Here is a 26,120-nt window from a genome sequence, read left to right on the forward strand (position 1 = left end):
ATCTTTTCTGCTCAAGAGGAAAGAGGCCAGTGTGTTTGAACCAGATCTTATTAAAAGTCTTGGGGATTACAAAAAGTAAATACATTAGGAGAACAGCATGAGCCCCCCACCTTCATAGGATATAGCCCACTCTCCTAGATCATGCAGCCCATCTCATCCTTGTGGGCCCCAAGAAAGAAGCAGGAAGCCCCTGCACCCTCCATCCTCGGCCTCAGACTCCCTCCTCTTGGTCGACACCACCCCTAGCTCCCACCTCTCCTGCGTCACAGCACTCCGGATGAACGATTCGTACTCTGGATTTACACGTTTGTTCATAGCTGTCCTCAGTGCCCAGGAATACTGAAAAAAAAAAAAAGTATTTTTTTGTATTCCTTTGTATTATATTTAAGTTTTAAAGTAATGAAACAACATTGAAGAATGCTTAAAATTTAGAAAAAAAATCTAAATTGCTCATACTTTTAAAAACCTTCCGAAAACATTACTGAACTTTCCTGACTGCGTCCCCAACAAGGGTCCTCCTGCCCAGTGTTTTGTGGGTTTTTTTTTGCGGTACGCGGTCCTCTCACTGCTGTGGCCTCTCCCGTTGCGGAACAAAAGCTCCGAACGCGCAGGCTCAGCGGCCATGGCTCAGGGGCCTAAACGCTTCCACGGCATGTGGGATTTCCCGAACCAGAGCAGGAACCCGTGCCCCCTGCATCGGCAAGCAGACTCCCAACCACTACGCCAACAGGGAAGCCCCTGCCCGATGTTGTTTGAGCCAATAGAATGAGACCGCGTTTGGTTCAGAAACAAAGCAAGCTTTATTCTTTGAACCCAGAATGGAGAGGTGGGAGCTCTCACTCTAGTGGGCGGGGCTACTTTATAAGGATCTCATTGGAGGCGGGGGAGTTCTCGCGGGAGGGGCGCAGCTGTGCTGCTCCTGCCGTTCACTGGATCCTACGTAGTGCAGCGTCTCTGCACACGGCCTGCCGCCACCATCTTGGATTAAGGTGTCCTGCTCAGCGCTTCTGCGCACGCCTCCCCGTCCACCCTCCCGGCTGAGGTGTTGCCCGCAGCCATTTTGCACAAGGAACTCTGGTTTGAAGTGCCAAGTGTGAGGCCTCTGTGCGTGACACCGTATGAGCAAGTGAAACTAAACGAAGCCCAGAGGAAAAGAAAAAAGGTTAGACTTTATTACCCACGTTCTGTTTTTACCTTGGGAATTATTAATGGGCTTTGCTGATGACTAAAAACTTTCATATTTTTGAATATTCCCTTCTAGTGCTTATATTTTTAAATAGTTTTAATTATACTGTACGTGCTTTTTGTTATATCTGTTGTAGAATAGTCAAGTTTTCTTATTGATTTTTATATCCTTTATTTTATCTTTTTAAATGTTTCTTAAAGTACCATAATTACATTAGCATTTCTATATTTGGGGCTATTAGATTACTTCCATTATAAAATGATTTTAACTCATTTTTCCTGATTATATAGTTGAATATACTAATTACAGAAAATTTGGAATATAGGAAAAATAATAAAAATAATAAAAATCCCCTATACATGAAATTGTGATCATAGATGTACAGTTTTGATTTCAACTCTTTTCATTTAGCCTTATAAGGTTAGGTGACTTATGCAGTTATAAGGATTTGACCTTACATGGATGTTCCTCATACAGGAAATGTGTTCTAAGGTTACTGCAAGTCATTTGATCCTGTTGAGGCTCTTGTCTCAGCACAAAGTCCCAGGCTCTCCTTCCCCACATTGAGGCCAGCCCAGCTCTCAGTTTATTTATTTATTTTTTTGAGGTACGCGGGTCTCTCACTGCTGCGGCCTCTCCCGTCACGGAGCACAGGCTCCGGACGCGCAGGCTCAGCGGCCATGGCTCACGGGCTCAGCCGCTCCGCGGCATGTGGGATCTTCCCGGACCGGGGCACGAACCCGTGTCCCCTGCATCGGCAGACGGACTCTCAACCACTGCGCCACCAGGGAAGCCCTCAGTTTTTAAATAGAACTGCTGCCACCCTGTCCTCTTGATGGTCTGCTCCTCCAAGCCACAGCTCTTAGTCCTTCTTTTCCTTTTCTTTCTTTCTTGGAAGAAACAGTTTTTTGTAGACTTCCACCCTTATCGTGAGACCAGCAGAGTCTCCAAAATGTGTCTTCTCCAGGGCTAGTTCTGCATTGAGATCTTTCCTAGGAGTCCCCAGTCTGCAGCACGCATAATGCTCGAAGCAGGAATCGGTAGTTTTCTTTACAGCAAAGGTCTGAAGTGCAGAGAACAGACTGATGAACAAACCTGTATATATTATTTTTTACATTGCTGAGTGTTTTATAATTGCTTTACTCAGCAAGGCTGGGAAATATGTAAGTACTCATCAATTTCACAGATGTGGGAATTAAGGTTCAGAGAGGTTAAATGACTTGCCTTAAATAGTCACAAAATTATATCATTTGACAGTCAAATGAGAACACTCTTTCCTATCAAAATTACACTCTTCATAGGGTAAAAATAAATGATACTGTAATAAAGTACAAATGTTGGCCTAATAGGGGGGTGGGGGGCAAAACAGCAGGGAGAACAAGGTGAAAGGAGGGTGGAAGAGCACAGAGAGATCCAAGAAAAACCGCAGATTGTAGGGGAAGAAAAAAATATTTCGTACGCTTATGGCTTAAAAATGTTTGTGTGTGTGTGGCGGACGCGGGGGGAGAGGAGAGCAGCTCCTGATTTGATCCACACGTTTGTCGATTGGCTCTCCTCCATTCTTGTAAGAACAGGATGAGGTTTTCCCTCCTGCCCCTCTCCTTCAGGGACATTTTCAGTCGTCCATTTGGAGACACAGAGTTTGAGCCTCACATCAGATTAGTGTCCATGAGCACTGCAGCCTTCGTCTTCACTATGCTCTTCAGCGTTCCTCCAAACCATGCCGTGGTCTTCTGCTCGCTCTGGTGCTCGGCACCATCTCAGACTCCTGGACAGCCATCTCCCCCAGCCTTGCCCAAATCATGCCGCCATTGCCATCGCCACGCAGGCTTCAGAGGAGGGGGTGGGCTGGAAGGCTACCTTTTCCTTCACTGCCTCAACCCTCAGTTCCTCATCGCACCATTGAACGAGGCTGGGGAGGTATAACATGCTCTATTAAAGGTTTTAGGTTGATCAGAGCAAATGTCTCTTGGTGACCGAAGGGGCAGTGGGGAAGACCTCCTTTCCCTGTATAGCCTTTGTGTAGCTTTTCAATTTTGTACTCGTTGTTTATTACCTATTCAAAAATTAAAACTAAGTTAAAGCCACGCATACTACACATAACTGTTTTCAGAGTCCAAATTGAAAAAGGAAACCTCTTGTGGAGCTCTGCTCATGGGCATGGCATACCTCAGTTCTGGGCCTGGCTTTGTTGTCTTGGGATCACAACTCTACTCCCTCCATTTCCTAGTAAGAGTCAAATTTCAGTTCTTCACAAAAAAGAATCTTCATTCATTTAAAGAAACCCCAATCTCCTGGCCACATAGTATGTCTTGACCAACAACCAGAACAATCTGTGGGGCACTATAATTGGCAGGAGTCTAGTTCTCAAAATCTGATTAATTTCACCTAGAATAATCATTATAGAATTGTTGTCTAGAACAACAGTAATCCAGATGACCTTTGCCAGTCTATTTCCCAATATTTTCAAGGGTCCCTCTGGCAGGGTCAAGTGAAGGCAAGACTCCTCATTCTCTTTGTGGTGTTCTGATCTTGACTCTGGTGCCCTGTGGGTAAAACACTCACCCATACACTTCTGAAAGACAAGCAATAATTCTTAGAGATAATTTTGTCTAATTTAAATCATATTAAATGGAAAAAAATCTTTCTAAATGCTCTGTGAATCTACAAAGATTGTCCTGAAATAAACCCTGAAAATAGACCTTTACATTATTATCCAATGCCATTTTTCTTTTCTTTTCTTCAGTCTCCAACTTCTGGGCTGTGGCTGAAGGGTTTACAGGTGACATAGACACTGCCTGCTACCAGTATTGCTCAGACAGAAGACCCATTCACCCCTGATCTTTATTCCTAACTACATTAAAAAAAAAAAAAAAACCAGACAAATAGAAAACTGACAGGCACTTTGAATTCACAGATTTATACTTAGGTCAATTTTAATTTTTAGGCAGAGATTTCTATCATACCAACTGTTTCTGTAAGTGGAATGGGGTCTGTAAAACAATTACCTCTACCCTGCCTACCACTCAGAGAAAGCTCCTAGCAACCATGTTTTGGGATTTTTTTGTTTTCATTTTTATTTTTCCATTTCTTTACATAATGTAATGTAAACTTGGGCCTATTATCAAGAATAAGTATGAAAAAGATAATTTAAAAGATGAACAGTCCAGAGGTTAGAGTTGCTGAATATATCCTTCTGGTTTTTATTTTTTCTATACTTTTTTTTTTTTTACATGCACACAGAATCATTTATAATCTGATTTATTCTGTTGAAAGAAACCTTATGAGAACACAGGAGGATAAAGAAATTTAAAAAAGGAACATTTGAGTTAACATGAAGTTCAAGGAAAGTAGAAATTTAGTCACAAAGATTTGAGGTCGAATGGGTGACCTTAATTTTAATAATGAATTACTTTTTCTATCTTAATGCCTCAAAGGTCTCAAAGTCAAAACCACATTTACACTCATGCAATGGGGGAGTCACTGTATCAGGTAATGGAGCTAACTATCTCCAAATTGACTCTAATTTTCTTCTTTTATTAAGGTGGGATTTCAACACAAAATACTACCTGAAGGAATCCAAATGAATATCCTATACCATTTTGAAACAAAATTGGAATTCTATTGCATGGGTTATTACAGGATAAATTCTTATGGAGAGAAAGTTCCTGAATGCCTTTCTACAACATCGTTCTAGGTGCTCACTTTTATTTTAATTCAGATATAATTCACATATCATAAAATTAACCTTCTTAAAGTGTAAAATTCAGTGGGTTTTAGTAAATTCACAAAGTTGTACAACCATCACCACTGTCTAATTCTAGAACATGTTTATTCTCCAAAGAGAAATCCCAGACCCATCAGCAGTCACTCCCCATTCCCTCCACCCTCAGCCACTGGCAACAGTTAAGCTACTTTCAGTCTCTTTGGATTCGTCTATTTTGAACATTTTATATAAGTGGAATTATATACTATGTGGCCTTTTATGACTGGCTTATTTCACTTGCCATAATATTTTCAAGGTCCAGTCATATTGTGGCATTTATCAGTACTTCATTACCTTTTTTTTTTTTTTTTTTTGCGGTACGCGGTCCTCTCACTGTTGTGGCCTCACCCGTTGCAGAGCACAGGCTCCGGACGCGCAGGCGCAGCGGCCATGGCTCACGGGCCCAGCCGCTCCGCTGCATGTGGGATCTTCCCGGACCGGGGCACGAACCCGTGTCCCCTGCATCGGCAGGCGGACTCTCAACCACTGCACCACCAGGGAAGCCCTGTACTTATTTTTTAATTGGGTTATTTGTTCCTTTTAATTGTTGAGCTCTAAGAGTCCTTTATATATTCTGGACACTAAACTTTTATCAGATATATCATTTGCAAATAATTTCTCCCCTTCTATGTGTTGTCTTTTCACTATGTTGATAATGCTCTTTCACCCACAAAATTTCCACTTTTGATGAAGTTCAATTTATCTATTTTTTTAGGTAGTTTGTACCTTTTGGTGTCATATCTAAGACACCATTGCCTAATCAAAGGTCACAAAGATTTACACCTATGATTTCTACTAAATTTTATAGCATTATTCTCACATTTGGGTTTTCAATCCATTTTTTAAAAACATCTTTAATGGGGCTTCCCTGGTGGCGCAGTGGTTGGGAGTCCGCCTGCCGATGCAGGGGACACGGGTTCGTGCCCCGGTCTGGGAAGATCCCACATGCCGCGGAGCGCCTGGGCCCGTGAGCCATGGCCACTGAGCCTGCGTGTCCGGAGCCTGTGCTCCGCAATGGGAGAGGCCACAACAGTGAGAGGTCCGCGTACCGCAAAAAAAAAAAAAAAAACTTTAATGAGGTGTAATTGATACACAAAAAAACTGCTCATATTTAATATATACAATTTTATGAGTTTGGACATAAGCATACACGCATGAAACCGTTACCACAATCAAGGTAATAGACATGTCCATCACCTCCAGAAGTTTCCTTGAGTCCCTTTGTTTGTTTTTTCTTTAATCCATTTTGAGTTAATTTTTGTATTTGCTACAATTTTTGTATTTGTATTTCCTATCCAGCTTCATTCTTTTACATGTGAATTTTTAATTATCCCATCACCGTTTTTGGAAAAGATTTTTCCTTCCCTGTTGAATTATCTTGGCATCCTAGTCAAAAAATCAACTGACCATAAATACAAAGGTTTATTTCTCAATTTTCAGTTCTGTTTCATTGATCTATATGTATCTACCTTATGCTAGTACCACACAGCTTCTTCTGAAAATAAATAAATAAAAACAAAACCAAAAAATACAGCTGGGAATTTGATAAGGACTGCATTGAATCTGTAGATCAATTTGGACATTATTACCATAACAACATTAAGTTTTCTAATCCAAGAACACAAGGTATTTTTCCATTTATTTTTATCTTCTTTAATTTCTTCCAATGATGTTTTGAAAGATGGCTTCATTGGTGAATTCTTTGTTGTTATAAGTCTATTTAAATGTTCATTTTCTTCTTGAGTCAGCTTTAGTAGTTTGTGTCTTTCTATGAATTTGTCAATTGCACTTAGGCTATTTAATTTGTTGGCATATGAGTATTCATTGTTTTCCCTTCTAATCCTTTTTAACTTACATAAGGTCAGTAGTAATGGTCCCTCTTTTATTTATAATTTTAGTAATTTGAGCTTTTTTTTTTCTTGGTCATAAACCCTTGCTTTTTAACAAATACGGAATGGTTCATGCTTCCCCACTACTCACCTCACTCCAACTTCTCTTGGTCTGAGGTTGAGGAGAGGAATCATTGTGGAAGAGGTTGGGTATGATTTGTTCATTGACCTCTAAAGTGATTTTTTTTTCTTTTTTTAAAAATTTATTTATGTATTTTTGGCTGTGTTGGGTCTTCGTTGCTGTGCACGGGCTTTCTCCAGTTGTGGCGAGTGGGGGCTACTCTTTGTTGCGGTGCGTGGGCTCCTCATTGCAGTGGCTTCTCTTGTTGCAGAGCACGGGCTCTAGGCACACGGGCTTCAGTAGTTGTGGCTCGCAGGCTCAGTAGTTGTGGTACACGGGCTTAGTTGCTCCGTGGAATGTGGGATCTTCCCAGACCAGGGCTTATACCCGTGTCCCCTGCAATGGCAGGTGGAGTCTTAACCACTGTGCCACCAGGGAAGCCCTCTAAAGTGATTTCTTTCACTCTTTGGTGCTTCTACCAAGTGAAAATTTTTCAGAATTTTCTAATAGAGTCAGCGATGTGGATAACAATGAGAATTGAGGGACTTCCTTGGCCATCCAGTGGTTAAGGCTCCGTGCTTCCACTGCAGGGTGCGTGGGTTCAATACCTGGTCGGGGAATTAAGATCCCGCATGCAGCACAGCACGGCCAAAAACACCCCAAAAACAAAAAACAATGAGAATTGAATCAACAAATGTAGCTCCATGAAGAAATACTTTTCTATTATGATTTGCAAGAAAATTTAGATGTAATATTCATAAATATAATGTTCTGTTTATTTTGAAACTTCATTAATAATATTAAATTATTTATTAAAATGTTAATAATCTATTAAGTTGTAAAAGTTAGTCATTGGCTACATATCTGTGCTAAAAGTATAAAAACATGCATGGGAGATATACAAACAGGACAATTAGTTATTTCTGGAGAGAGAAGATGGGAAGGGATTGGAGGTGGGACTTTTTAGTTGTGTAGATAAAGATTTGTTTCCTTTTTAAAAAGAGACAGAAATTTGAAGCAAATGTGGCATTTATCTTAACATGTGTAAAATCTAGCTAGGCAGTTCTGGAGTGTTTTGATACGCAGATCAAAACAGGGAATATTTAGCCGAAAGGAACATTGAAGTTTTATATGTTGCTTTTTAAATTTAATGTTAGGTTATGATAATGAGCAAAGGAAATGAAAAGACAAGTTACAAAAGAGGAAATGAAATTGCCCCACCCAAATTACCCTTCTGGACTAAGGGACTTACTCTCTCAGCTTTAGGAATTACCTTGGCTGAAAAAAGCTGCCTCACCCATGGGCATGCTCCCTTTACTCAGTCACCCTTCATTCAATGACTGGTCGATGTGGGGTATAAAAGCCTGTTCCCATCACCCCAACTTGGAACAATTCTGAAGAGATGTCCCAGCTTCAGAATTCTCTCTGGCTTATCTGAAACATTTGTTGAGACTGCCTCTCAGCCCAGTTTCTCCCCCTGTCCAGTCCTGCTTTCTTCCCTTCCCCCACAGGTATTGACCCCAAGAACTTTTCTGTTCACAAATTTCCATTTCAGGATCTGCATCCTGGAGAACTTTATGTGCAACATATATGTATGTATATAAATATAAAACCTCACTAATAACAACAAAAAGCTCAAATTTAAACCAGAAAACATTTAATTATAATGAGAGTAGAATGGTAGATACAGTGGTTCAGCAGAGCTTGCCAGTTTTCTGTATATTGTCCATCTCCCCTTTTTACCTAGTAACAGAATCCTGGCTTTATTTGAGGCAGTAATGTGCTCTAACAGAAGGATATATTTTCCAGCCTCCCTTGTAGTTAAGTGTGACCTTATGGCTAAGATAAAGCCATTGAAATGTCAAAGCATTGCTGGACTTCGAAATACATCCCTTAGGAAAATAGACTCAGATAGCAATTATTCCTCTTTTGGTGTCCCTCTTCCTCTTTCCTGCTGTCTGGAATGGAGATGCAATGGCTGGAGCTCCAGCAATCATTGTGACCTTGAGGATGGCAGCCACGGTGAAACATACAGAGAAGCTGGATGCCTAATGATTTCATGAAACACCATGTCATCCTACCCCTGGACTTAACAAAATACAAGGGCTTGTGGGTCTTATATAAAAAATATTGTTTGGGCTTCCCTGGTGGCGCAGTGGTTGAGAGCCTGCCTGCTGATGCAGAGGACACGGGTTCGTGCCCCAGTCCGGGAGGATCCCACATGCCGCGGAGCGGCTGGGCCCGTGAGCCATGGCTGCTGAGCCTGCGTGTCCGGAGCCTGTGCTCCACAACAGGAGAGGCCACAACAGTGAGAGGCCCGCGTACTGCAAAAAAAAAAAAAGAAAAAAAAAAAAAAAAATATATATATATATATATATATATGTAGTTAACCTTAGGTATTTTAGCCACTGTTAGTGCTAATTTAATTTTAGGGCTAGGTTTTAATTTTTTTGAAGTGGCTATTACAGTGACTTTATTTATTTTTTGCCATTGTTGGTTCTTTAAACTGCCAAACATAATTATAGTTGAAACAGGGTCATTTTATATTCTGCTTGTAAATAGAAAGTGAAAAAATATTTTGGAAAATGATTACTTGTAAATGCTCTTATGGAGTAATTCTATTTCCAGGAGTAAATCCTAAGGAGTGTGTGTGTGTGTGTGTATGTGTATGAAGCTTTAAGAACAAAGACATTTACATTATAAGAAAAATAGAAACTATGTAAATAGCAACATCGGTACTAAAATACGATATATTCATTGAATTAAGAAATTAAAGAAACAAAGAACATTTTTATTTTAAAAAGCATTTTATGGTAACATTTTAAACAATATTGAAGTTTATGAAGTAAAAGTAATGCTCTTCCTCTCCTACTATAAGATCCACACCCCTGTTTACAGTCTAGTGCATATCTTTCCACAGTTTTTCCTGTGTCTATACAAACAAATACAGATATGTGTTCACATATAACAAAGAAAAATTGGATTATAACACATATATAAAGGAAAAGTTATCAATAACACGGAGAAATGCTCATAGTACAATAAGTTTTATAAGTAATATATAAAATTTGATATACAACAAGATCCCAATTACATTTCAAAAAGTGCCTAGAAAAAAAAAGACTGGGGCTTCCTTGGTGGCGCAGTGGTTGAGAGTCCGCCTGCCGATGCAGGGGACATGGGTTCGTGCCCCGGTCTGGGGGGATCCCACGTGCCGCGGAGCGGCTGGGCCCGTGAGCCATGGCTGCTGGGCCTGTGCGTCCGGAGCCTGTGCTCCGCGGCGGGAGAGGCCACAACAGTGAGAGGCCCGCGTACTGCAAAAAAAAAAAAAAAAAACTTAAAAAAAAAAAAAAAGAAAAGAAAAAAAAGACTGGAGTGAAATATGTGACAAATATGTGCATAAATGAGTATTAAATACATATTGCCAATATTAATAAATAGTTTACTATTAAAAATAAATACTATTTTCTCATAGAAATAAAGAATTTTCTCCACAATCCCCACACGACTAAAAGTAAAAAACATCTTACTACATTTCAGGGGAAATATGGGAGTCTGAGAGCACATATTTGAACCACCTGCCTCCCAGTCCCATCCAAAATGACCTAGAAAATTTTAAAATATGTAAAACCCCAAATCAGTACTGGAAGCTAGAGAAGGAAACCATACAAGTGCCAGAAACTTCAAAGAATTTCTTCTAAATCCTGTGCAGTTGGGACCAGATTAAAGGACATCTAGGGCCAATTTGCCAGTCACCAAGGAGCAGCTTGACCTGGGGGGACGAGGCCTGGAGGCTGACTACAAGACCCGTCAGTGGTTCTTTTGGCTCTTGAAAATTGAATGAGTTTGAGGATAGCAAAGGTAGCAAACAATGGTAAATGTTTCAGGCAGAAAGCCCATGCATGGTGGCAATAGTTGTGTTATTGGATGGTTTCCCCGAGCTTTGGAGACCTTCACTGCCTCTGTGGAGCTGAGCGTGAAAGCGAGGCCTAAGTGGCACCTCAAGCAGCAGGCTGTCACTAGCAGCATCTCGGCTGATGCAGTGGGCACCTGGCTAGAGACTTTGATCTGGGCAGCTGTATCACACACTAGCAGTGAGCTTGGGGGTGTTTACAGAAGCCCTAGATGGGAATTACGCGACAAAATCTGTCAATAGCACAGCCCTTTCGCAAAATACAGAAAAACAAAAGCAAAAACAAAAAACTTTATAAATAGGAGTTTAGATGGCTATTTTTTTCAAATGTTGACCTCACCCTCACACATAAGAATTAATACATAAGAATTAATACATAAGAATTAATTTGAGATGGATCATTGATGTAAATGTGAAAAGTAAACCAATAAATTTTCTAGAGGAAAGCACGCCTTCATGATTTTTGTTAGAGCAAAATTTCTTAAATAGGATACCAAAAACATTAGCCAAAAAATAAAAGATTGAAAATTTGAACTTTATTAAAACAAATAATTTACGTTTATTAAAAGACAATATTAAGAGAGTGATAAGGCAAACTACAGATTGGTAGAAGGTATTTGCAGTAGATATAACTGACAAAGGATTCATATCCAGCCTACATAAAGAATAAGATCAAATAAAAGAATAAAACTGAAAAATGGACTAAAATGGGTAAAATACTTTAACAGTCACTTTAGAAAAGTTAATAAGTAAATAAACAATATGCGTGAACATTATCAGTTAGGGGAAAAGGAAGTAGCTAACAATATGAAGTGTTGGTAAAGATGAAGAGCAACCGGAACTCCCATAAATTGTTGGTAGGAATGTAAACTGATTTTTAAAAAGTCAATTTAGAAAAATGTTTGACAGTGTCTACTAAAATATATCTATCCCCTATGGCCCAGAATTCCACTTTTAGGTATATACCCTACTGAAACAGGTACTTGTATCTATCAAAATACATGCTCAATGATGGTCATAGCAGCTTTATTTGTGAAGCCAAAAGTATATATATTTTAGAATATTCACATCCATATGGAAAAGAAAAAACTGCTGTATGCAAAAAAAAGGATTAGTCTGAACATAACGTTAAGCAAAAGAAAACAGACTTAAAAGAGTAGAATGTTGTTTGGGTCCATCAAGAAGCAGTTGCCAATATCGAGTTAGAGGTGCAGAAGATTTGTTGGGAATAGGAGTGGGCGGGGAAAGCCTTCAGGCCTGACATTTAGTGAAGGAAGGATAGAAAGTTGTCTAGAAAGAGCCTCAGCCTGTAGTGCAGCTCTGGGAAAATCTTGGCCAGCTCAGTCAGGAGCTTCAACACAAGATTACCCATAGACGGGTCTGTCATAGCCAGAAATGGCAAACCCTTGTACCACCATGCTCAGTCATCAACTGGCACTACCCAGAAAGTACATGATCTTGACTCAAAAGCTGAGGCAGATCCTGAAGCACTCACATCTGGAGACAGTCAACTAACTGACCCCTTGCAGCAGGTTCTCTCTGAAAGGGAGATCTGAGTGACATACCTCCATGGCTGCCACATTTACATACTATATGATTGCACTTGTGTGAAATCCAAAGCCATAAAATCTAATCTGATAGAGCTCAGAAGACCAAGGGGTTGTGACTTGGAGGGGGCAGGAAGAAGTCTGCTAGGTGGTAGGAAATACTCTATTTCTAGATCTGCACAGTGTTATGTAAGTGTGTGTGTGTGTGTGTGTGTGTGTGTGTGTGTGTGTGTGTGTATACACATGCACATATATATAACATATTTACATATATATGTAAAATATTTTATGCAAATTATGTAAGTTGCACTTCTGTTAAAAAGGAAGGGAATGATGGAGAAGAAGTTTCCTTTCCAAGACGGCACATGGCCTGGATCCCTGAGGTTGTTAGATTAAGGAACTAGCCACATGACTTCTTTTAAGACTTGAGGGGAATTCCCTGGTAGTCCAGTGGTTGGGACTCAGCGCTTTCACTGCTGGGGCTCGAGTTCAATACCTGGTAGGGGAACTAAGATCCCTCAAGCTGTGACATGCAGCCAAAAAAAAAAAAAGAAAGAAAGAAAAAGGAAAAATAAAATTTTTAAGAGGTCCCTAAAAGTATTTTTAAGAAAAAGTGTGAAAAGACTTAAAAAAAAGAATCCCCTCACCTAGCTTCTGGTTTCCGGAGGAAATAAAGAATTGCACTGTTTAAATATAAGTAAACAGAAATCCCATAACAGATAGGACTAGGTTTGGCTGTGACGGAAAACCCAAAATAATAGTAATTTAAATAAGATAGAATTTACTTCACTGTAACCTAAAAGAAGTCCAGAGGTAGACAGTCCAGGCCTGATTTGGTGCTGCTCAATGGGTTCCTTCTATCTTACTGTTCTGCCATTCTTGGCACATGGTTTTTATCCCACTGTCCAAGAGGGCTACTTGAGCTATAATCATTATATCTGCATTCCAGCTACAAGAAAAGACAACGACGGACATTCTCCATTCCATTTAGAGGCACTTCCTAGAAGTTACACAGAGCACTTCCACTTACTTCCCACTGGGTGAAATTTAGCTTATGAGCACACCCAGCTACAAGGGAGTCTGGGAGATGTAGGTTTTATTTCAGGTGCCAGGTACCCAGCTAAAGCAGAGTTCTGTTACTAGGGCCAAAGGGAAAATAGATATTGGGGAACAACTACCAGATTTAGCCATAACCGCACAAAGAATTTGTAGTATAAAGGAAGGAAAACACAGCATGCAAAAGGTAGAGGAAAATCAGATCAAAGAAACATATATAGTTTAGAAACAAACTTTTAGATGCATCTGTGTTATGCTCTTAATTTTAAAAAATATATGTATACTTGGAAATGAGGGATAAAAGATAAATTGAACAGAGTTGAGGAGGGAGTTAGATGAGAGATAGAAAGATCATTTTTTAAAACATCTTTATCATAGTATAATTGCTTTACAATGTTGTATTAGTTTCTGCTTTATAACAGTGAATCAGCTATATGCATATGTATATCCCCATATCCCCTCCCTCTTGAGTCTCCCTCCCACCCTCCCTATCCCACCCCTCCAGGTGGTCACAAAGCACTGAGCAGAAAGAGCATTTTGAAGTTAATTATGCCATTGTGAGATTTTGTTCTTCATTAGAAGCAGTGGAGAGCAGAACGGACAATGTAGAAAACTGAATCATTTATAAAGTTGATAAGCTTGATGCATTTTCCCCTAGTGAATAAGATAGGGAAAACAGATAAGTGAGATGTGCATTTGGAGAGAGAGAGATGTGGTACGTGAAGAGTAAAGAGTCATTGTGTGGATGATGGTGGTCTTGGAAAAAAAAGATCTGAACAAATAGAAGAGGAACAATAAGACCACAAACAAAAAAAACATTTATAAGCTGAAGGTAAATTTTAACCTGCAGATCAACATAGCTTCTTAAATACCAGGAAAAATAAATAAATGAATAGAAATCTTCATCTAGACATATCCTGGTCAAAGTCTGAATTTCAAGGTAAAATAAAGGCAGAATCCAGGCAGAAAAAATATTGTTTACCCACAAAGGAAGGAAAATAAATTTTTCTCTGGTGTCTCCTTAGCTATATTAGAAGGCTAAACATAATACATGGAGAGAAAAAGGTGAGAGGGCAGAAAGAGCAAATCCACTTGGTGATATATCAGAATTGGGATGTGGCAGTTGTACACTTGTATTAAAAAGAGTGATGCTCCTTTTCTTGCTAGAACCATTGTATTTTAAATTTCTAAGTAAAACTTAGAAGAGGATATAAGGGTACTTGCTAGAAAATCCAAGTGATTTCTGCTACCTGTTATACAGCTGATTACACCTAAAGGGCAGGAATGAATGACTGGAAAATAAGTGACAGACACCCCTTCAGAACACCACTAAAACCTTTTAAAGAGGTTTCATCAAACCCAGTCTAGAACAGTGGAGGTACCACCTTTTCATATGGACATAACATGTGTACAGGAACACACACTCAATTTCTGAGCCAATCTCTTTCACCTTCTGTTTGATTATAAGTCAGTATAGATAGAACTTCATTTAGACCAGGAGTCTATCATAGGGTTCATGAGCCTTGGTATAGGGGTCACAGAGATCTGAAGAGTTGGTCTGTGAAGTTACCTGCAAATTTTATGATGTAGCCATTCTTCTGGGAATAGGATCCAAATTGAATCAAGTTCTTAAAAGTGTCTATGACCCCAAAAGACCCAGAACCAGTACTAATTGCTTTGTAAACTTAAACTGAGAATATGTTAAAGAAAAACGTTATTCTTGATACTTGTTAAAAAATAGAAAAGCAGACTTTATTCAGGGAGACTACTACAATGGGGTTTTGAGGTAGAGGAGAGAGATTGAGTACAAGTCTGAATACAACAAGGAAAAGTGGGGGGACTTCCCTGGTGGCGCAGTGGTTAAGAATCCGCCTGCCGGTGCAGAGGACACGGGTTCAATCTCTGGTCCGGGAAGATCCAACATGCTGTGGAACAGCTAAGCCTGTGCACCACAACTGCTGAGCCTGCGCTCTAGAGCCTGTGAGCTAAAACTACTGAGCCTGTGAGCCACAGCTACTGAAGCCCATGCGCCTAGAGCCCGTGCTCCGCAACAAGAGAAGCAACTGCAGTGAGAAGTCCGTGCACCTCAACAGAGTAGCCCCCACTCACTGCAACTAGAGAAAGGCTGCGCACAGCAACAAAGACCCAAATGCAGCCAAAAATAAATAACTAATTTAAAAAAACAAGGAAAAGTGGGGATTTATGGTCAAAGAAGCAGGATGGAGGTCAGTGGATGGAAAATGACTAAGAGGGAATATCAGGGGTAATGGGGGATTCTGGCTGAACTGACCTAACAGGATTCTAGCTGAACTCAGGCCAGGTGGTCAGATATCACCTGGAGGGTGAGGAACCCGATCAGATATGGAGGGGGATCAGATATGGAGGGTGGGGGATTCTTGCCAAGCTGACTTAGCAGTGTTCTTGCTAACATTGGTCAATGCAGATTGTATGGAAATGAGAAACAAAACCATAGAATTACAAATGTTGTTAAAGGCAATAGATAGATAGCAGGCCAAATACCAAAGAGAAATATGAAATTCACACTGACATCATAAGGACAAAGTGATAAAATGATGAGAGAAAATAAGGGAAATATAAGGGAGAGATGGAGGAAATCCAATCAACATGTCCTAAGAATATGAAAAAGAGAAAATAGAACAGATGTGTTGGAAGCAATAGTCAAAGGAATAATAGGAGGAAATTGCTGAGTTTGTAGAATTAAAGTTTACTAGGCAGTATCGAAGAGAAATAGGCACCTTGATCTATCCTGTTGAATGTTACAAAATTTAAGGAGAAGAAAGAAACCTCTAGAAGCATCGAGGCAAGAAAAAACAGCTTATTAAGCAGTAGTTCTCAACCGCAGCAGTGCATTAAAATCATGGGTGAGACTTTAAAAAATACTAGTGTCTGGGCTCCATCCTTAAGCATTCTGATTTCATTATTCTGGGAGGAGCCTTGCCATTGATATTTTTAAAAATCTCCCCCAGTGATTTGAATGTGCAGCTAGTGTTGAGAACCACTGCCCCAAGGGAAGAAAAATCATTGACTTCTCCTCCAGAGAACCAAATACCAGCAGTAAATGAAGACTGGCTTCCAAACTTGGGAGGAAAAGAATGTTGTACTTGGTCAAGAGGTCATTTGTAGGAAAGACCAGTATTCTCCTATTAGCCAGTTCTAGGAAGGTATTATACTCACAGTTTAGGGATACAATCCAGCCAACCTAGGGATGGATCAAAATAACAGAAGGAAAGTGCCATAGTAAAAAGAGATTGTAGGAAGCAAAGGAAACTATTTAAACCTAGAGTAACATCTTGAAAACTGTCAATAATATATTTATAAGACAAAACAAATTTCAAAAATATCTTCAAACAAAAGTTGATAATGTAAAATAATAATTTAGATCTAAATTCTAGATTACATCAATCAAAATTGTGAAGTGGGGAGAGACAGCAAGGACAGTAAAAGCCTAAAAGATTTCTCATTTTACACAGATGATAATTAATAGATATAGTTACATTCTAAACCTTGCTAAGCAGAGATAAAAATATTTCAGATTTTTAGGGCTTCCCTGGTGGTGCAGTGGTTGAGAGTCCACCTGCCGATGCAGACACGGGTTCGTGCCCTGGTCCGGGAGGATCCCACATGCTGCAGAGGGGCTGGGCCCGTGAGCCATGGCCACTGGGCCTGCGCATCCGGAACCTGTGCTCTGCAACGGGAGAGGCCACAGCAGTGACAGGCCCACGTACCACAAAAAAAAAAAAAAAAAAAAATTCAAATTTTTAATAACAAAAAGATAATTACTAATAGAAAAAAATGTAATTGTACCTTCCTAACTACTAGAGAAATGAGCTAGGAAAACATAGTTGGTGAAAATATAACAGGATATAAAAACTACTATACAATATTAACCCCTTTTTACTATATGTATATAAAACAAGTATAGGAAAATACAAAAAATTATAACAGTTGCCATCTCCAGCAGACTGAGATTATGGGTCTTACGGTTTGTTTTCTTATTAAAGTGTTTCAACTTTTTCTAAATATTCTACAGTTAGAACACTATTTTTTGTAATTTAAAAAATCAATAAAAAGTAAAAATTTTAATTAATATTCATTTCTCTTTTATCTTCTATGCCCATCCATAGTGCTTATTTACTACAAAGAATAAAAGTTAAGTTTCTTAATTTGTTAATTTTAGCAATTATAGGATTTTAAAATCTGATTTCCATATTAATAAGACTAAATGCCTATGAATACTATAAAGGTGTTCCTATTAACGTTTCTTACTAAGGCACTTTCTGGAAGTAACATGTTTGTGTAAAATCTTGCCAAAAACAAGAATATTAAAATGTGTTCTGCATTAAGAACAAATCCACATCATAAGTATATTAGAAGTTAACAAGATTTGAAAGTAAAAAACATGAACCCAGAAGAACTTGAGAAAATGTGCTTGCAGCTATAAATTCTGTAATTAATTTGCTTTACAAGTTTTTTGGAGATGTTAGGTCACCAGTTGACAGCTTGGGTTTGCTTTTTATTCCGTCAAAACATATAAAAGCATATATTACTTGTGGCTGGATTGTGGTCTAAATTTATTTTCCATCAGAATATCCAGTTTTGATATGAAGAAAACTACATAGTCATGTTGTTCTTTAATTTCAGTTCGGGCATTCTTTACCTCTGCCCCAGCATAGATCTCAGAATTTTATTTAATTCATGTTTCCCCAGGCTTCCATAGCTTGAGAATACTAAAGGAGTCACATTAATGATAAAAATCGAAATTCCATGGGCTCCTACCCTACCCTGCAGGGGATCCTTCTGCAGAACCTCAGTTGCCTGTGCTTCTCAGGTACTTCGGAATGCCCCTGGGTGTATACTGTGTGCTCCTAGAGAGGCCTGGCTCTGCTAGCGGCATTTCCTGCTGTGCCACCACCCACTGGACAACCACTGCATGCCACCATGTCTGAAGGTCCCACTGTGTTTTGCAGTAGTGAAGGCAACAAAGCCCTTTGAGTCAAAGGCTTAAAGCTTCAGCGTGGGGCTTCCCTGGTGGCGCAGTGGTTGAGAGTCTGCCTGCCAATGCAGGGGACACGGGTTCGTGCCCCGGTCCAGGAGGATCCCATGTGCTGCGGAGCGGCTGGGCCTGTGAGCCATGGCCACTGGGCCTGCGCATCCGGAGCCTGTGCTCCGCAACGGGAGAGGCCACAACAGTGAGAGGCCCACATACCGCAAAAAAAAAAAAAAAAAAAAAAAAAAAATCCACATACGTCACAGTGCCTTGTTTCTTTAAGGTGTTTGGGAGCCAACTTCCCTCACCCTTTCCAGGAGTTTTTTGTTTGTTTCTTTATTTTGGTACTGTATCTATTTATATTGATAAGAAGAACTAACTAACTAGCCAGGTTACTAAAATGCATTTTAACCCTAGTGTGACTTTATCCCCTGCTGTGCTGGTCTTGCAGTACTACACCAGGTATTGCAATTGTAGCAATTTTCTCCAAAATGGCAACCAACAGAGAATAGATTCCGGAAAGGAAACCTCAAACAACTCCCAAGAATGGAGAAAAGAATATTTTATATAACTACAATGAGATATCACCTCACACCTATTAGAATGAATGGCTATTATCAAAAAGATAAGAGATAACAAATGTTGGTGAGGATGTGGATAAAAAGGAAATGTGATGCACGACTAGTGGGGATGTAAATTAGTGCAGCCACTGTGGAGAACAGTATGGAGTTTTCTCAAAAAATTAAAAATAGAACTTCCATATGAACCCGCAATCCTACTCCTGGGTATATATACAAAAGACACTAAATCATTATCTCAAAAAGGTATCTGCACCCCTGTGTTCATTGCAGCATTATTTACAATAGCCAAGGCATGGAAATAACCTAAGTGTTCATCAAGGGATGAATGGATAAAGAAAATATTGAGTGTGTGTGTATATATATATACACACATACAATTAATATTATTCAGCCACAAAAAAGAAGGAAATCCTGCCATTTGCAATGACAATGAAATTTAAGGGCATTTGAGGCTAAGTAAAATAAGTCAGACAGAGAAAGACAAATACTCTATGATCTCATATATGTGGAATCTAAAAAAGCCAAATGCAAACAGAGAGTAGAATGGTGGTTGTTAGGGGCTGGCAGTTGGGGGAAATGGGGAGATGTTGGTCAAAGGGTACAAACATTCAAATATAAGATGAATAAGTTCTGAGGATCTAATGTACAGCATGGTGATTATAGTTAACACTACTGTGTTGTTTGCTTGAAATTTGCTAAGAGGGTAGATCTTAAATGTTCTCAACACACACACATACACACACAAGGTAACTACATGAGGTGATGGATAAGTTAACTAATTTTATTGTGATCATTTCACAATGTATAAATATATCAAATTGTCACATTGTCCACCTTAAATTTCTACAATATTATATGCCACTTATATTGCAGTAAAACTGGGGGGAGGGAGAATATTTTACTGTAGTTCCTAGGATAAAAGCTGTCAAAAATATAAGACCTTTTTAGTTTTCTGAGTGGATACCAAAGAATATCTAATTTTAAAATCATATTTACTCTTTCAAATACTTATTAACACCTATTAGTTTCTGGGTACCAGTCTAGACCCTGTGAATATAGTAAGGTATGAGTACTGCCCAGAGTCTCAGAGAGCCTACAGTCTACTTGGGGGTCATGATGTGATCCAGGGAAAGTGGCCTCTTTCCTTCCTCCATCACTCCAAGCTCAGTCCTTCCTTGGGGACTCATCATCCATCACCAGTTCTGTGCATAGCTTTCCTTTCATTGTGCTTTTGTGCTCTACCCAAATATCACCTCCCTCAGAGGGGCCTTCCCTGATTCCCACCTACTCACATACCCCAACACTATATAATCAATATTTCATCCTATTTATTTCCTTTAAAAATTTGTATCACATTTTTATTGGAAAATAACTTGTTCATATATTTATTACTGTTCTCCTTCTACTAGAATGTAAGCTCCATGAGAGCAGGATTATTTCCTGGCTTATTTATGGGTATATGTGTCTCTGGCATCAAGAAGAGTGCCTGGTAAGCACACTATAACAGCACTGGATAAGAGAATGAATGAATGGAAGCTGGATGAATGAATGCAGCAATTAGCTTATTTCAATCCAATATGATTATTGCTGTGGTGGAGGAAAGTTCTGGATACCTCCCTGTATCTAACAAATGAGGGGATAGTAAATCATCTTAGAAGGAGATAAGGATTACTTCCTAGAGGACATGGAAACATGGACTTGAGAGAGGGGCCTGATCTGGAATTTCATGTAGATTAGTCTGTCCAAAGATAAAAGGAAATGAAGAGTGGGAGGAAGAGATGGAGAAGGAGAAATGGGCAGAAAGCTGGGACCCACCCTGAAAGAATTAGTGAGCCCCATTCAGCCTTTATCCTGAGGGAGGTAGGGAGCAGATAGATCCTGAACAATGGCAGGCAGTAGGGACAGACCTGCCTTGTGGAATGCTCAACCTGAAGCATTGTGGAGAATGGGATAGAAGAGACCAGTAAGCCAGGTGATTCAGTAATTCAGGCAAGAAATGATGAGGAACTGAACTAAAACCAGGGTTATGGGAACAGAGCAGAGAGAAAGGTTTGGGGAGACCATTTGGAGGTAAATCAATAGCAGAGGGAGGAGTCAAGTTCAGTTCCTCAGGTTTCTATTTTCTATAAAGCAATCCCAAGGGCTGCAGCCACATTCTTTGGAGACTATACTGAAGCTAGGGACACACCTTCCAGATCAAACTTATGGCCATGTGGTCTGGAGGAAAACCTTAGGGGTCAATCATTCCTGCTGGAGCTAGAAAACATGGACCAGGACTCTTTGTTTTGGCCTACGGGTTGTCTTTAGGCCAAGCCACTTATATTCTGATACATACTGTAAGATAGGATTTCTGTCTCCTTCTAATCAAAAGCATCTATCTCCTTGCTAATCAAAATCCCTTTTAGATAAGGATATCTATTCACTTCTACACTTTTCCAACAAGTATTTGGTGAAGGCCTACAGTGTGCTAGGTTCTGGGAACAAAGCCCCTGCCCTCAAGCAGTCCATAATTTAGTGAAGGAGACAAACAAAAAGAAAACCAATTAAAATACACTGTGATAAGTACTGTAATGGAAGTACTCACATGAAAAGCACAAAACAGAGAGCCTTAAGCCAAAGATGAGTTTAGGAGTGGGTGTCTTAAATCAGTTAGGGATAAGAATAGCTTCTCAAAAAGAAAAACAACTTCCAACTAAAGGAAGATAACTTCCCATTAAAAAATAATAGCTCAGGTATAAATAAACACAAGTGCATCAAAAACGTCCATAGTTAATAAGCGATACTTTGGAGTGCATGAAATGTACCAGGAGCTATAGGTCTTGTATACTTTTTTTTTCTCAGTTCATCCTCATACCAACCTTATGAGGTACTAATACTTTCCTCATTTTACAGGTGAAAAAGCTGAGGTTCAGAAGGGTTAAATACTTGGCTCCAGGTCACACGATAGCAGTAGACCTGGGATTCACACCTGGGCAGTCTGAATGCAGTTTCTAATTGGGATGTGGCCCCGCCCTCCACAGTTAGAGCCATTTGTCTACAGATCAGTCCTCCACAGTGTTTAAGAGATTTGCCCATCTTCCACATGGTACGGGTGGGGAATTCAACCCAGTTGGCTGAGCTCCAGTGTTTCTGCTCTTTTACATAGCCCTGTCTTCAGGCTGAATGTATAGTCTTTACTGAGAAAAAGAATGAGGAAATACACTAGTTTAAAAAATGCAGAAAATTCTCTTCATTTTCTTCTCTGTCTCAGTTCTCTTAGGGATGAGCCAAGCCCCACCTCCTGACTAAATGCCTTGGTTCCACAGGGGACTCTGTCAGAGGTTATAAAGCCTGGGGCAGGAGAGAGTGGGCAGGTGGGGCTCACTCATCCCCACCCATTACCTACCTCATTGCCCAGAGAGTACTGAGAAAGCCGTCAGTCCCTGACAGGTAGTCATTCTCAATGAACATTTCCCTGTAACTGCTATATTGTATGGACAAATAAATACCTTTTTTTCCCAAAAAAACTGGACATGTGCAATTGTTATATTGTTTATGAAAAACTGGAAGGTTAGCAAAAATTTACGTTGAGGCTCTTCAGTATTTGTACCCCAGCATCCCAAAGGCTGGCTAATCATGGTCCGTTGATAGTCACATCTCACCAGCTCTCTCCTGTAAAACTATAAGACCTGGTCTTTTCCCCACCTAAAGGGGGCCTCAGATTACTTTGGTGGGAGTCCGGAGTGTCTCACATAGTTTCCTGAAGTCCTTTTCCACTCAGGCCTCCAGAATTCAGAGCCACTACCTTTGCTCCCCTGGGTGAAAGCTGCTTTCATGCCCCTTCTTGCTGCTTCCCTCCAAGGCACAAATGCGCTGGGCTCCCTTTAAGCTTCCCTCTGCAAGAAGTCTGCCTCTTTTCCATCAAAATTAGGAGATATATTCCCCACATCTCTTCCTTACACCTTTCCAGCTGGGCCCTGAGCGAGCATTGCTTGTGTCCTGAGTCTCAGGAAGTTGCTTGTGAAAATGCTTTCAGCGTCTGCCCCCAACCCTTTTTCTCCATGGACCTCAGACTGGAAACAGATCCCAGGGTTCCTCCCCCATCCTGCTCCTCCCCCTCTCCCTCCCAGGTACCTGCAGTGAGGAGACTCTTGCCCTTACAATCACCAACTAGTCCAAAGCAGGGCCTTGCTCAAAGTGGGAACCCAGCCCACCAGTTCACACCACCCAATCTAAACACTGGCCCAGACGCTACCTTCTCTAATGAACCCAGTCATATAAAAATTATTGAGAAGATACTGGATTATCTCTAGTGGGAGTAAGGCTGTGATGAGATGAGAAAGAAAAGTGAGATAAAATACATACATGTCCGTGTGTGTATATAGATATATGTATATACATACACATAAAATTCCATTTGCAAACTTGCTTAAGAGTTGCTCTTTCTCATTCAGAAAGTGGACTCCAGGAAAGAAGCTTTCTCATGCCTTGTTAGAGCCTTTGGGAAGCCTAAGTAGACTGACATAAAGAGAAAACCATGGCCCAGGTAGTCACAGAGCCTGCAGGGTTGATGGTGCGACCGCAGCAGACAGAACAGGAAGCCATGAGTCCGTCAATTACCCTGTAACCTGAGTACCCACTGAACCTCTGAGCCTTACATTTGTTTTTATGCTAAAATGGGGATAATTATACCATCCTGACAGGGTTGTTTGGGTTCAACATAATTATCCATATTTTGTAAACTGCAAGTGTCAAAAATATTAGTTGTTACAATACTGCTTTCAAGGAAGAACTAGAGTAGAAGTTTAGATGGGGGCAAGGGTGGAGAAAGGGGAAGAGGGCAGGAGGCTGAGATGAAGAGAGTGGTTTCTCAAGATTCTGGAGGTAGCAGGCATTGGGCAGGTACCTCAGGAGAGAGGAAGAAGTCCAGGAGAGAAGACTGAAAGAGGTGAAAGGGGCCAAAGGGTCTATAGACTGAGATTTTCTGAGGAGTCCTAGATGTTCATACAAATGGTCCATGGCCGTCTCTGGCTTGATCTGAGAGGTAGTTCCTGCTGGTACACTGTAGAAACCTGAGGTCAGGAAACTTGTAACCTGAAATATAAGCCAGAAACATAAATCAGTGCCACTCAGACTTCTAGCCTGAGATTCTGTGGGGTGTGTGTGCATGTGTGTGCACCTGTCTCACAGGTGCAGGCCTCAACCCCAAGTCCGAGCGGCACAAAACTGACAATGTGGAAGCTCTCCAATCACCTCTAACTGCTGAGCTCTTGTTAGTATTGCTGGGGTAATACTAAAAAGTTCCTGTTTCAAGGACCAGTGTGATCCTGGCAAGAGACCCAGGTAGTGGTCTGAGGAGATGGTCACGAAGCCTGGTAATGAAAACAAATTGTTAAAATTATGTATTTGTAGGAATTGAATATTCAACGTAACAGATTTCATTAATTATAAGAATGTTGCTTTAAGATGATGCAATAAAGGCTTCTGTTGAGGTTTCTGGCTGAAGCACTGGGCCTCACCTCAGGAAGGATTTAAGAGTATAAAGTATTTTAATTGTATAGGTTGCAAGAGAGGGCAAAGTGATTGGCACACTCTCAAACTCCGGGTACAACTCTGTCCCTGACTGATAAGGCAACAGTTGGTATCCGGAAGTCCCCGTACGAGAAGTGGTTTTGCCTCCAAAGTGAGGGAAACCATCCTGACCGTCTTGAATTCCTTCGCTGGTGGTGTAACTGTAAGAAATCCCAGGTGTGCCACTTCTCACAGTCGGAAAAGAGACAGTGCAGAGAAAAAACTGTCTAATCTGCATCCTTCCCTTCCTGCCTCACCTGGAGAGCAATTTACTTTGTGCTGTGGAAAAACATTTCACACCCTCTTTAAGAAGTAAGAATAAGGAAGAGTGGTTAGCAGCAATAAAGAGTGCTCACGCCTGAATGTCACCCTTTTTCATTTGAATCACTACCTTAGGGGTCCCTGTGTGTGGAGCGAGACCTCAGGTTTTAATACAAAAAAGCCGTGAACGAAACAATACCCAGCTTCCCCACGCCTGCTCCCAGATCAGTTAACACTTTAAGGAACCTTCAGGGTGCATGTAATCCTGACTATAGTGGAAAGAACCAGCAATGGTTGAATCTTAGGCGCCCAGACAGGCAGTCTGAGAAACTTCGGGATGACTTCCCTGGCTCCTACACACCGAAAAGCCACTCCTGGACGCTCAAGATGGCCTCTGTGCATACAGTTGTACATATCGTGCATAGCGGGAAGTGTGAGTTGGCTGATCTTGGCGGGTGCGCCTGTCTAGGGCGATCTGCATGGCCAGTGAAGGCACTGCCTCCCTTTTGCCATCTAAGCAGCTTTAAGAGGGTGGAGTATTTTTCTTTGAGGCCAAGGTTGGCACAGAGCACTTCCTCACTGAAATTTTCTGCCAGGTTGGGTTGCTTTTCTTGCATAATTCCACCCCTTACTCTCACCCCACCCCCCCAGCTAGCCTTTGGTCAAATTTCTGGGATTTTGCATATGCTTGTGGGGATGTATCTATTCCTTCCTGGTGCAGTGGATGCAAAGATATACTTTCTCTTGGGTGAAATTTACAAGCACATTTTCCTCCTTGACAGGAAAAAAGAGCCACAAATATTTCCTTAGGGGAGAAAAAAGCTTCCAGATGCAGGACTCCAAATGTGAGGGGTTTTATTTTTCCTTTTTCCTTTGGCTTTTTTTAAGCTTAATAATTACACTGCACATACTTATCCAGAAGAAGGCCCACAGTTTTCTTCCTAACAGGGACTTCACTGAAATCTCCAAGTTACAAATACATCTGCCTCTCCCTTGCTTGGGCTCCAGGCCATTGATCTCTTTCTTAAAGCAGTCCACGGAGGTCTTGAGTTTCAACCCTGTCTAGAGACTGAAAAAGATAGGAGAAGGCCCCTTTTTCCTCTCATTTTCCTTAGCTCTGGTGGCACAGACGGCAGAGTAATCAAAGGGGGGAAAAACACTTCTAAACTCTTGAACCATCAGTAAACTACTTTTAAATTATCTCTAGTTAAAGGGTTACTGAAAAGAAAATTATAAATGTCAAGTAGACCTTTTTTTTTTTTTCAAGTAGACCTTTTAACAAACTTTTACAATCTGTAGCAT

General features: G+C 40.5%; 1 protein-coding gene across 4 annotated transcripts in view; it reads left to right on the forward strand.

Annotated features, from left to right (window-relative positions):
• The first annotated feature begins 1,027 nt into the window (after nt 1-1,027).
• FNDC3B (fibronectin type III domain containing 3B) overlaps nt 1,028-26,120 on the forward strand; it is a 468,247-nt gene continuing 443,154 nt past the window's right edge. For all 4 annotated transcript variants that reach the window (XM_079921937.1, XM_079921936.1, XM_079921939.1 and 1 more), the window contains exon 1: nt 1,028-1,162. The gene's annotated coding sequence lies outside the window, so the exon portion shown is untranslated. The remainder of the gene's footprint in view (nt 1,163-26,120) is intronic.

The sequence above is a fragment of the Stenella coeruleoalba genome (assembly GCF_951394435.1).
Source record: "Stenella coeruleoalba genome assembly, chromosome: 5".
Taxonomy (NCBI): Eukaryota; Metazoa; Chordata; class Mammalia; order Artiodactyla; family Delphinidae; genus Stenella; species Stenella coeruleoalba.